This window comes from Cyanistes caeruleus, chromosome 2 (genome assembly GCF_971803275.1).
Source record: "Cyanistes caeruleus chromosome 2, bCyaCae1.hap1.1, whole genome shotgun sequence".
Lineage (NCBI taxonomy): Eukaryota > Metazoa > Chordata > Aves > Passeriformes > Paridae > Cyanistes > Cyanistes caeruleus.
Window position 1 is genome coordinate 110,708,747 of NC_141702.1, and position 12,938 is coordinate 110,721,684.

Genomic DNA, 12,938 nt, shown 5'->3' on the forward strand with positions numbered 1-12,938 from the left:
TTCTCAGAGCTCTAAGCGCTTCAGGTTGTCTCAACTCATCACAGTACCCAAAGTCACTTTGAGGTGGCAGAAGATTCCTGGGGCAAGTTTTCAGGAAAATACTGTCAGCATGCTGCCCTTCCCCACCTGCCAGCCAGACCCATCAGTGGGATGCAGCTCACTGCAGGTTGTACCCGGGTAGGAGCTACGACTCTTGGCCTGGAGAGCTGCAGAAGTGACCCGAGGCACAGACAGGAGACAACTCGGAACGCGTGCCTCGCACTGGGATGCCCCACAGCCTGCTGTCCTCCTTGCACCTGAGTAATCAACTGGCTCTTTGCTAATTGTAGCAGCTCAGCTGTGGGTTGGGGATCTGTGTCTGAGCTGGGGCATTCCTCATGGAGGGGATGCAGGCCCACTGGAGAGAGTCGCAGGGAAAGCGGGAGGTGGTTCCAGGTCCGAGACCTGGGAAGTGTGAGCTGTGACAGGCTTTATTTAGCTTTATTTGCCTTTATTTAACCCATCCTGGAAATGCCTTCTCTGTCACCAGAAGAACTGGGCTTGCAGCCTGCCCAGGCGGCTGCACACTGGTGATAAGCATAAATATTTAACATTTCATATTAACGAAACAGACTCCCATGTGCCTTAAAGATAATAGTTGGCGAGCTGTCACTCGGAACATTTTAGGTGCAAACAGCTGCATTTTCCCCTGCAGCGATTTTCCTCAGTGAGAATAGCGATATTATTAAAGTTCGCCCAGAAAGCCTTTCAGCAGCTCATTAAACACAGCTGTGTATTCTGTGTAGCATTAAAGCAATCCACTTAGTAATTAACTAAATGTACGAGAAGACATTTTAACTAATATTGCTTTCCTCGTGAGAGTGGTTTTCATTCATCTCAATCCAGTGCCCTCCCAGATGATAGCATGGCAGGGGGGATCGGCTTCCCGACAGGATGGGGGCACTTTGCCTGTGAAGCCACTGCATGGTCCTGGCAGACTTTTCCATCTGAGCATCCCTGGTCTTCCTGCAAATCAAGCACCTGCTCTGGACTTGCCACCCTTCTCTCTCCTGTCTCCACCTTACTCAGCCCAAACAACAATCTAGGGATTTCTGCACGTTTCGCTCTCCCCTTTTGGAATTCTGTGTTTCTCCTCCCGTGTCCATAGGTACCAAGTAGTTTCTCACTTTGTGCTGGTGCTGCTTCTCTCTTCATCAAGGGCTGTTTGCAGCCCTGTGAGAGCCCTTATTCCACAGTGGCTCTTCCAGGTACCTTACCTGCAGAGCATCAAAGCCATAATTTCACTTCTGTTGTTCATAAATGGTGGTATGATTTTGTTTTTCCTCTCAATTAATATAACATATGGCACCCACTGAAAAAATTAAGTACTTCCTTACACCATAATGTTACTAAAGATATATGGGACACTCCCTGAATTTAAAATGGACACACACCCCAACCTCAAGACAGAACTGAGTACAATAATATGAATACGGTTTTTAGCAGCTTCCCTGTATGTTGCTTTGTAACCAGAGAATGGAAGTTAATTGGCATAAATCTTATTTTGGAACACTTTGGCCTTGTCCTAGAGTCATTCAAAAAGTTTTGCTTTGCTCACTTCCACCAGCACATGATGCTTGTAAGGGAGATGGAAAAGTCCTGAATCAATCCACTTTTCCTTACAAATAGTTTGCCATAGACTGGAACCTCTTTGCCTTGTTAGTACAGTGCAGCCTGAAAAGCTCAGTGTTAGACAGAAAACAGAGCAGGATGAGAACCTTGCCTCATCTTCTGAGCATTTACTACATGTAAATTTGCTGCCAGGCTTCCCTGCCTAGCTTGGGGAATGGTGTTTTGCGTGTTGGTGATGAGCTGTAATGGGATCCCACAAGAGGTCCCCATTGTCACTATTTAATGTGCTGCTGAGCAGGAATCTGGGAGGATGCTGGTCATTATCTGTTCAGGCACTTGCAGCACCAGGCTGGCAGAGATGTACCAGAGACATCACACTCTGAGTCAAATCTGACACCCAAAAATGAACAGGGCATTCACAGGATTTCCACTAGCAGCCTTCTTCTGCTACACTGCTTATTTAATTGTGATGTTGTCAACAGGGAGCAGTTAAACTGGATGCATCAATAAACACATTTTTCCTTTTTCTTGCACGGTCCCCAAGGTATTATTTTTCCCTCTTGATAATGGTGCTGTGTAACTATGGAAACCTCCAAACTCTCTTCACTCAAGTTTGCAGGGGGCAGGGGGAAGCAGGGGCAGACAAAATGGAGAAGAGATGCTATTTCCTTGGCAGATTTCTTACAGCTCCTAGATCCCACAAGAACAAGACACTCGTTCTCTTAGGGGAAGGTATTTCTCTTGTTCTGTGAAATCTAATGATAATTTGAACACAGACAAATTTTCCATCTCAGTCTTTCTGTCCTGGATTTTTCCACTCATCTGGCTGAGCTCGGGGTTCAATTGCCTGGATGCTGCCCAAGTCATCATCCATGCAGGAAGGCAACAGAGGGAAGAGAGTCAGTAAAGCCACGGAGAATTGTAGAGGCTCCTACAGCCTCACTGGTGGGCTCAAAGCAGAGAAACAGGAATCAGTTTCCTGCTCATCCTCTTAGCCAACACATCCCTTTGTGCTTTCTTGTTTTCATCCCAAGGTTAGAGCTTTTGGTCTTGCTTTGGTCACTGGGGAGAGTGGCAGCAGTGGGGACTGTGCAGTCCCTGCCAGCTCCTGGGGCAGAGCGGGGGGAAGGTGAGGGCCAGCGGGAGCAGAACTTCTGCCCCATGGCAGGGGGAATTTGCCCCTGAAGGACTGACCAGCAGTGCATGGAGAAAAGCCTCCCTCGGTTTAGGAGTCAAATACTGCAGGGGTTGGTGAGGTCAGAAGTAAAACATCCTGCGAGTACCCCGGGGTCTGGGACGTGTTAACCCTTTGCACCCTGGTGGGTGTCATCAGACACAGCAAAAACAACGGGGACACAAAGAGGAGGAGGGGGAATGTGGGTGAGACTGATAATTGAGATTTTATTCTGCTGAGGGGTGAGAGGCCTGCATGGCAAGCAGAGGCTCTCTGGGAGCACAGGGAAGGCCTGTAGAGCTCTTGTGCCAGACATGAGTCAGCTCATCCTGTGTGGGCGAAGTGACACCACAAAAACCCCAAGGCAGGCTCAGGGAGGGCGTTACTCCCTGCTTACCCTGGAGCACTTACATCCCTCAGCAGCTGATCCAAGTCAGTCTCATGTAGCTGCAGAGACATCCACAGCTTAAAAAAAAAAAAAAAAAAAAGCCCTGAAGCAAAATGTGGAACCTCTGGAGGCTGACAGGGACCTTACACTGAGTATTTGCTGGTTTGGGGCAGGAACCTGTTCCCCTTTGATAAGGTAGGAATCACTCCAAGAGCTTCCCAAGCCATATGAGGATGGGTCTAGGCAGATGTATGCCCCATCTCTGCCTTGGAGATCCTCTAGCAAGGAAGGAGTGCTCAAACTCAAGCAAAGGGGCTGATGTTACAGCCAGACTTTATAATTCTGTGACTCTATGTTGGTTTCAAGACATGATAATGAGATGCAATATCTGAAATCTTCACGAAACCACAGACATGTCCTTACCTTTTGCTGGCTTTTGGCTGCAGTTTCTTCCTGTGGCAAGAGTCTCCATTTCATCAGCTAGTTCCAAAGACTTTAGGAGCGGAACAGGATGGTCAGTTTTTCTTTACAATGCTTGCACAACCCATCCCTGCCAGTTCATGCATTTCCTCATATTGTTCTGGGCTTTCATCAGCATTACAAATGCTCTTCATGCAGTTCTTCATGAGAGGCCTGTAGCTCAGGAACTTCTTGTCAACCTGTTACAGGCCAACACGTGCCTTTCTCACCGTGCCTGGGGCAGGTTTTCGCTAGCAGCTTGGATAACTCACTTTTCTTCTCCTCATTGTTCCTGGCTGGTCTGATGACTAAACCAGTCTTTAAAATGCATTCTTTTCAGGATTTAAATGCAGCAATGGTTTACCTTCTCAGCACTGTTATTTTTTTTATTATTATTTCACTCTGGTGATACAGCAGAAGGTGCACTGGCTTTGAAGCCAGCAATAAATCTAAGCAACCCTTGGAGTGTTTAAGGTTTTAAGTCTCCAGCACTAGCATATTTTTGTGTGTTATTTTCTGTGGGTGGAGCAATGGATGTCTATGACTGCCTTGCTCAGAGGAATAAAAAGAAGATTCTTGAAACAATTCTCATTTTTTATTGATGGTCAGTAGGGATGGAACACTTAGATTTCCTCTGTAGCGTGACCATGCAATGACAAGAACCTTTTATCCATGGTGGTTTCCTCTGGGGATCTTTTAAAGATGGTCTGAAGATAAAGACTGAACAGATTTCTCTGCATGGATTTGCCATTGCTTGGAAATAGGATCTTTGGGGACATAATGTGCCTTCACCAAGACCTCTGTTCTTTGCTAAATTACTTTGTGACACCATGGATCATCAAGACCAAATTTTCTTACCAGAGTTTATTCTGCACTTCAGGCCCTGAAGCTCCCAAAATTTTGGCGTCAGTTAATGGTCTTGAACTACTCTATGGCACTTATGGGATTCTTTCCTTGTCAAATGGAGGGGGTTTGCACACCCTGAGTGGTTTCAAAGGCCTGCACAGACTGCAGACCATGGACTGGATATTGATTCAGTCATTAGTAACTGAGTTCTTTTCTCTGAGGCTGAAGTATCCTTTGTTGGCAAACCTGACAGGTTTTTCCCAAGGCAGGGGGAAGAAGGGGAAGCAGTGGGGTCAGTGTGGGATTAATGGGGTTATGCCATTTCCCACCAGTGAAAGGTTTGGCCCACTGTGCTCATAGCATTGTGTAGGGTGTGTTCTGGAGCAGAGCACCCCAAACATGATGCTAAAAATAATCCCTTTCAATTTCTTACAAGTGCTCAAGCAACCTTCTCTACAGTACTTTAAAAAATATTCCCTGCATGTAATTTAAATTCCATTGCTTTACTTGGTGAGGGGGCAGGGAGAAGCTACTGTAATTTTATTTCTGGCTATAAACACTGGGAAAACCCAATAACTGAAGCTGGAGTTCCAGTGAAATTTCTCAGCATAGAAATTAAACCTCCTTCTTAGGAGACCATTCTTCTTTGGGCTTCCAAAAATTCTTGTTTTAATTTTTTTCCCAAAGCCCAGTACAAATAAAAGGTTTCTGCCTTGTTCTTTGCCTCTTTTATGAGCAAGAGAACATTGGCCTCAGCAAGGACATGCTCCTGTGGGCATCCTTCATGTGTGCCCTTGGGAGTTGCTACCCTTGTTTGTGCAGCTGCCTGGACATCATTGTCCACTACAGGGCCAGACACCAGCCTCACCTTTGGGCCCTCATCCGTGGGTTGGACTGTTCACAGGTCAGGATCTGCCACAGGAATGCTGAGGAGCAGGACAGGGCTTGACTTCAGGAAAATCCAGTGTCCCACATTGCTTTGGTTTCCTTTCCTTCAGCATGTTATCTCAGGCTTCTGCTGAGATCTTCATTTGTTGATGAAATATTTCAACAGCTTCTTTAGAAGGATGCCAAGCAAGCAGAAAATCAAAGCATGCATTATGCATGTGAAGATACTAGTTCTCAATTTTTGTACAATTGCTTAGATCAAATCTTGACAGGATGTGGCTGCGAAGTTGTTCCACTGATTTCCAGTCAGTCTGTAATTGCTTGGAGATCTCAGGCTGTGAAAACACATCACAGCATCAGCCAGGGTCCCTCCAGGGGTAGCCTCGTGGTGTGGGTAAACCAGTATTGGAAATTAAAGTGGAAAACACAGATAAGTAGGGAGCAATAAAAAGAAGGAGGAACATCTCAACAGGCTGTGTTAGAAATGATGCAGCTTTCTGTCCCTGCTGTGAATCTTCCCCAGCCTGTTTCAGGTGCCTCATGGAAGCCTGTTCTCAGCAGCCTCCCCTCCCAGAGCCACCTGCCAGGCTTTTTGACAGCCCTCATAGAATCATTTGAGTAGGTAAGCACCTTTTAAAAGTCATCCAGTCCAATCCCCCTGCAATTAGCAGGGACATCTTCAACTAGACCAGTTTGCCAAGAGCCCCATCCAACTTGACCTTGAATGTTTTCAGGGATGGGGCATCTCTCTGTGCAACCTGCCCCAGCATTTTATCATTCTCATTACAAAGAACTATATCTTATACCTGGCCTAAATCTACCCTCTTTTGGTTTAAAACCATTATCCACCATTCTATTGCAAGAGGCTCTACCAAAAAGTTCACCCCTGTCTTTCTTCTAAGGCTCCTTTAAGTACTGAAAGGCCACAATAAAGTCTCCCTGGAGCCCCTTCCTTGTTCCAGGCTGACCAACCCCAGCTCTCTCAGCCTTTCCTCATAGGCAGAGTAGTTTTTCACATCCTCTTTGACAGTGTGCTCATGCTTACCCACCACACCCAAGAGAGAAGGGGCTGAGATTCCCCCTCAGTATGCTGGGGTGTCTGAGACAGAGAGTTCAGACCTTCCTGACAGCTATTCTGTCTTTCTTTGCTCTGTATTTCAGACCCTGACATAAACCAGCTCAGCTGCCCTGGCCCAGGTCACCTCCACCAGCTCACAGGATTGGCAGACAGGGAGTTTCTTTTTATTTTTTTAATTTTTTTGAGTGTTGCATTACTTTTAAATTTCTTTAATCTCTGATTTGTTAGGAAGGGAAAAAAGAAAATCTCATCAGCTCTTTTCTAGAGATGTAGCTTAAAGAGGAGATGACAGTATGCTTTAATTTTTTTAAAGTCCTCTCAAGCAAAATGAACATTCATTTTGTGCCTGAAAGCATCAATTTTCTGAGCCATAACTTCTCATCTCTGTTATTCACAACGTACCCTTTGGCTTCTTGACATTCTCTAGAGATGTCCCAGTCCCTGGCAACATGTCACTCTTATTAGGACTGATTTCTACGGACCTTGAGTGACTTCTGGGAAAGCACTGGGTTCCTCCTCAGGAAGACAAGGCAGGCTGATTCTCATTGTTGCTGGGAGAGAAGCAGTCCCCCAGAACCAGCTCTGAGCACTCCAGTCTCTAAATTTGTGCTACTACTGCAGACAACCAACATGAGATTTGACTTTTTGCTTGGTGCTTCTCTATATTTGCTGTCTCATGAATAAGCCTTTGCCAACCAAGCTGGGTGTTGCTCAGACAAGTCATGCAGATGGGAAGCAAGTGAATGCAAGGTGCTGGGCTGCCAGGGAGCAGGACAGTCCTGGACAGCAATCCAAAAGATGGTGAACTTTGTGGCAGGATTGTCCTTGCCATCAGCACAGGAAAAAGGCAAACCCAAGTAAGCACAGAACTCTTTAAGCTATCTTTTCCTGCCAGCTCTGAGTCACCTGAGCTCCCAGCACTGACTGCTAGAACTTAATTAACAACCTAAGAACATGCAAGAGAATGTTGTCCTGAGGCTCCTGCAGTCATTGCAAAAATTGAGATACTGCAGGTCTATAAATAACCTGTTATCCTGGCAGATACCACACTCAAAGAAGTTCCTTATGCAGTGACTCCATGACAAGCACTGCTCTTACTTCACTCAGTACAATGTTTCTAGGGAAGGAAAACAAAGACCCCACATAGTCAAAGGAGAAATTCCAACTTAGACCCTGTAGGTTTAGTGCTGGTAGTGAAAGCCCTGGTCCTGTACAGCGTTTCTGCCTTCCTTTGTGGTAACTGGTATCTTTCAGGGTGACCAGTATCAAAGCTTCCTGTTCTGTTTTTTGTTGTCTACACTCAGGCTTCAGCCAGAGGCAGGGATCTGAGCCTGCCAGCAACAGCTTGCAGCTCTAGTTCCTGCTGCCATGTGACAGCAGCCCTGGCAAGAGGCTTTTGGAAGAGGAGGTTTGCAGATAGGAGTGTCCAGCTTAACTGCAGCAGCTGTTCCTGTAGGATTCCTCACTGCACCCTCTATTTCACATCAAATCTTGGGGAAGTCAAGTGTAGAATACCTGTACTGAAGCCTGGTGTGACAGACCCCCTCTGATTTCCTCTTCTTGGGATCTGCTCCTGCCAGCACAACAGTGACAGGAGGACTTGTACTGAGAGCCTGGGTTGGTCAGGTGTGCTGTCACTGCCAGAGCACGTGTCTGTGTCTCCCAGCTATGCTGCCAGTGTGCAGCTCAGCCAGAGCGTTTGGGTGCATCCACTGTACACCTGAGTGCCAGCAGCTGCTTTCTGGGGACAGCAGCCTTCTGCTTAGCAAATAATGTGTGTGAGACAGGTGGAGTCTGGACTGCTCCTGCCAGCAATGGGATGGAGAACACACAAATAATGTGAAGAGCAGATCAGTTGCTTTTTTTACTACTCCTGTGCGTCTGGCTGCTGCCATACAGAAACCAACTACGATGCATTTGGTGCCAGGTAACAATAATATTTAGCTTTCAGAAGAAATGTGAGGCAGAGCAGGAGTCAGAAGAACATTATCCTGCATGGAAGCTATCTCTGAGCAGCCTCTGGGCCCGCCAGATCCTGTTTTGTTTATTGGCCTGTATAACTGATTGACTATTTTTCTGGCTGCACAGCCTTCAAAACAGGTTAACTGCTATCATGACTTATCTTCCTGTGTGACTTCCAGCACAAGCAGCAGCTGCAAGGCCCAAGATGACCAGCTGTGTATCAAAAGTGAAGGAGTAAGCAGGCAGAGCAACCAGCAAGTGCTTCAGATATGAATGTTAGCATCATCTTTGGTATCATTTTTTATTGGGAAGATGCAGCAAGGGTTTCAGCTGATGCCAGATCTCACAGTGCAGCATCACTACAGCTGCTACAACGCTGTTGTGCATACCCCTGATAATGGAAACACCTGGGATTCACATGTCACCACCACCTCCACAAAACTGATGCTTATGCCCAAATAATAAAAAAGTCAAGTACCCAGAAGCCCTGAAGAAAACAAGTGATCAGACAAATGTGAGACAAATGGACTGAAAAAAAGAGGGGGAGAGACAGAGAGGAGGAGAAAGCATACTGACCAGGGCAGGAATGTTTCTGACCACAAATCAATGACCAGGTGTATTATTAAACATCCACTGAGGATTTCAAATTACTGAAAGCCGCCTCCTTTCAGCAGTTGTACAGCACCTCTAGATTAGCAAAGATTTGCATTGGTTTTGCCCCTCTCCTTAGCATCTGATCTTTGGTTCCAGAGACACACTCATGTAGCATCTCTTGTTGACTGGGGTTAAACCATGGCACAGGCAGGAACTGTAGGGGTAGCATTTGCAAAGGGGATTTTGATTTTCCTGCCACAAAACAAAGGAGTGACCACCTGGGAGACAGGGTATCAATCACTGCTGCCTGGCTGGGGAAAAGCAGGTTTTTGGCAGAAACCCTAAAACCACTTTGGTAAAAGCATCTGCACTCTGGCAAGGTACACCCTCATGGATCCTGCTGATGGTCTGGCATCTTTCATGACACCTCGTTGAAACAGGATTCATTCATCAGCGCCCAAGATGTACAAAAGCAAACTCCAGGTTTCCATGGAGAATCTATTCTGCTTTCTCTCTGCGTATCTGAAGTTCCTACCAAGGAGGAGCCAAAGCAGTGTGATGCATTTGTTTGATATTGCTTTTACAATGGGAAAATGTGCCCTGGGGAGTGACTTTAAAGCATTAGAGATTTACAAGCAATGAGCCAGGCAAAATAAAAAACAACAAAAAAAACCCCAGTGTTTTATGTTATCAGTTGTTTAAAATTACCAGTCTTGCAGATACAAATTAACTAGATTGAGACTTTGCTATTATTCAGAGTCAGGAAAAACCCTAATCAAAATCTCATCTCTGGAATTTTTGTCTGCTGGCAATAGAGTGCACAATTCTTCCTTTACTGGAGCAGGAAGCCTGCCCTTGTACAGTCCATTATCAGCCTGCATTGTGCCCCTCCCAGTGGCAGCAGCACCGTTCACAAATCGATGACTAATCCTGATCCAAACCAGTTACCAGATATGATGGAATTTTTTTCTGTGCCCTGAGACAGCAAAGAAATAGATGTTAACATCACTTTGCTGAAAGTATCCCAGTGCAGGACAGACTGATATGTGTCTCACAGGAGCGCAGTGGGATATTAAATGCAGCTTTTGCTCCAAGGTGGTTTAGACCCTTTTAGAAAGCCTTTCTTTAAAATGTAGCTCCATTTTTTTAGAGGTGGTGGGAAGAAAATAAGTGCAGTAACTCTCAAGAAGGAGGAAATTCATCCTCTTTGAGTTTAATCTTTAAGCTGACCTTCAGGAACTGGTTTTCAGGACTGTATATTACTTTTTCTCTATCTTTTTAAATCTATGCAGCATTCTGAGGGGCTGGTTAGTACATCAAGCAATTCCCACTGGCACAAGACAAGAAAACTCAGCCCTGCTCAACTGCTGGCACTGAGCAGCTGTCCCAGTGTAACAAGGTACAGTGACTAAACAGTCATTTCACTGCCTGGGTAACAAATTTGTACAAGGTAAATTCCTTCTCTTTGGCAAATGATGCACAGAAAGTGGCATTTCCATTACATCACCCAGTGCATAAATATAAAAGAGAGTTTAATTCTCCACATGACACAATTACTTCCAAAAGGAAGAACTGGAAATAAATACCTCAGTGAACATAACTGCAGGAATTTATGAGGGACTAATTGGCTTTATCCTCAGTGACACTGTCAGGGTCACGTCCTGACACATGCGATATCTTAACACTGTGAGAATGGCCGTATTTAAAGTGCCAGAAGATAAGATAAAAATCCTGTTTAAAAGATTATGTCTTGCATCAATTTTCTGCCAGCAGCATTGTCCCTGCCAGAACACTACAGGAAATTCTTCTTTACAGCTTCTGGGTGTATTTTTGTCCCATAAGGTACAGAGCAATCATTGTGTTGCATGTTGAATGTATGACAAATACTGAAGGCACTGTAGGCTGCGTGCTTCTGCTCACTGATGCCAATGAAGCAATTTGTTATTACTGTAGTCTTTAATACTGAAACCAGTGCATCAGGAAGGAGATTGGTAATGCAGTATACAAACATGCCTGTATTGTAAAAGATGGGGTTTAGACCAACAACTCCACTGCCTTTGCTGCACAGAAGGGAGGAAATAAGAAGGGGGAAAAAAAAAAACCTGCTGTGAATTTCTTGAGAATTTTTCTCCAGAAAAATTTTCCTTGTCCTAGACACTGTTCTGAAAGAGCAAGCATTCCCTAGCATTCTGCCTTCTCATCCTTGGCAGCCCACAGCCACTGTGGCAGGCACTGCAGAGACACATCCCACCCCAAGGGGACTAGGTGTGTGCAGCTGAACTGCCAGGACACCTTCTTACCCGTGCTGTGAGGGACTTTAGGGTCCTGAGCAGCTCCTAAAGCACCTTTGGACTCTCACAAGTCTATGGGATTGGATGAGATCCATCCTAGGGCACTGAGGGAGCTGCTGGAAGGGCTCACCAAGCCACTGCCCAGCATTCACCATCAGCCCTGGCTGACCACAGAGGTCCCAGGTGACTGGAGGCTGGTCAGTGTGACACTCATCCACAGGAAGGGTTGGAAGGAGGATCTGGGGAACTCCAGGCCTGTCAGCCTGGCCTCAGTGCCTGGGGAGGTTATGGAACAGATCTTGAGTGTGATCACCCAGCACATACAGGACAACCAGGGCATCAAGGACAGCCAGAATGGGTTTGGGAAAGGCAGGTCCTGCCTGGCCAACCTGATCTTCTTTTATGACCAAATGACCTTATTACTGGGTGGGAAAAAGGGAAAAGCTGTGGATGTGTCCACCTGAACTTCAGCAAAGCCTTTGACACCATTTTCCACAGCATTCTCGGGGAAAAGCTGGCAGCCCATGGCTTGGACAGCAGCTCTCCTTGCTGGGGTAAGAACTGCCTGGATGGCCAGGCCCAGGGTGTGGTGGGGAATGGTGCTGCATCCAGAATGTGTCTGGTCACCAGTGGCGTCCCCAGGGATCAGTGCTGGGCCTTGTCTTTATCAGTGATCTGGATGAGGGGATTGAGAGCAGCTGCAGTAAATCTGCGGATGACACCCAGTTTGGTGGGAGTGCTGACGTGCTGGAGGGCAGGAAGGCTCTGCAGAGGGACCTGGACAGGCTGGATCCATGCCTTAGGCCAATTGTGAGGTTCAGCAGTGCCAGGTGCCAGGTCCTGCACTCTGGCCTCAACAACCCCCTCAGCACCACAGGCTGGGGCAGAGTGGCTGGAGAGGGCCCCAGCGGAACAGGAGCTGGGGGTGTTGGATGGCAGCAGACTGAACATGAGCCAGGTGTGCCCAGCAAGGCCAGAGGCACCTGTCCTGGATCAGGAATGGTGTTCCTGGGCAGGGAATTCGTTCCCTGCACTCAGCACTGGAGAGGCCACACCTCAAGTGCTGTGTCCAGCTCTGGGCCCCCCAGCTCCAGAAGAACAGGGAGGGGCTGGAGAGAGTCCAGAGAAGGACAGTGGAGCTGGGGAAGGGTCTAGAGCACAAATCCTGTGAGGAGCTGCTGAAGGAGCTGGAGGGGTTTAATCTGGAGAAAAGGAGGCTCAGAGGTGACCTCAGCACTCTACAACTCCCTGAGACAGAAGGGTGAGTCCAGCTGGGGTCAGGCTCTCCCCCCAGCAGCCAGAGCTGGATACCTGTGGGGAGAATTGCCTCGTTCAGGTCCAGGGCTGGACACACTTCAATGATCTCAGACCCAGGGGGAGGTTAACTAGGCTTGGGAAGAAGGATGTACCACTGATAGTGGACACAAAGAATGCAGAATTTATGGGCTCCAAGGACATTTAGCAGAGCTCCCAAGATAAGGAAGCAGGAAAGACAATTCAGTGACTGTGCTGAATCAGCTCTGCCTGGGTAAAAGGTAATTCCAGCAGGGCCAGATCACAAACACCAGCTGAGAGCCCACCTCTGACCAAGAGAAACATCTGATCACGTAGACTAATTAGCATGAGAAGCAAGAGAGTCATTAAACA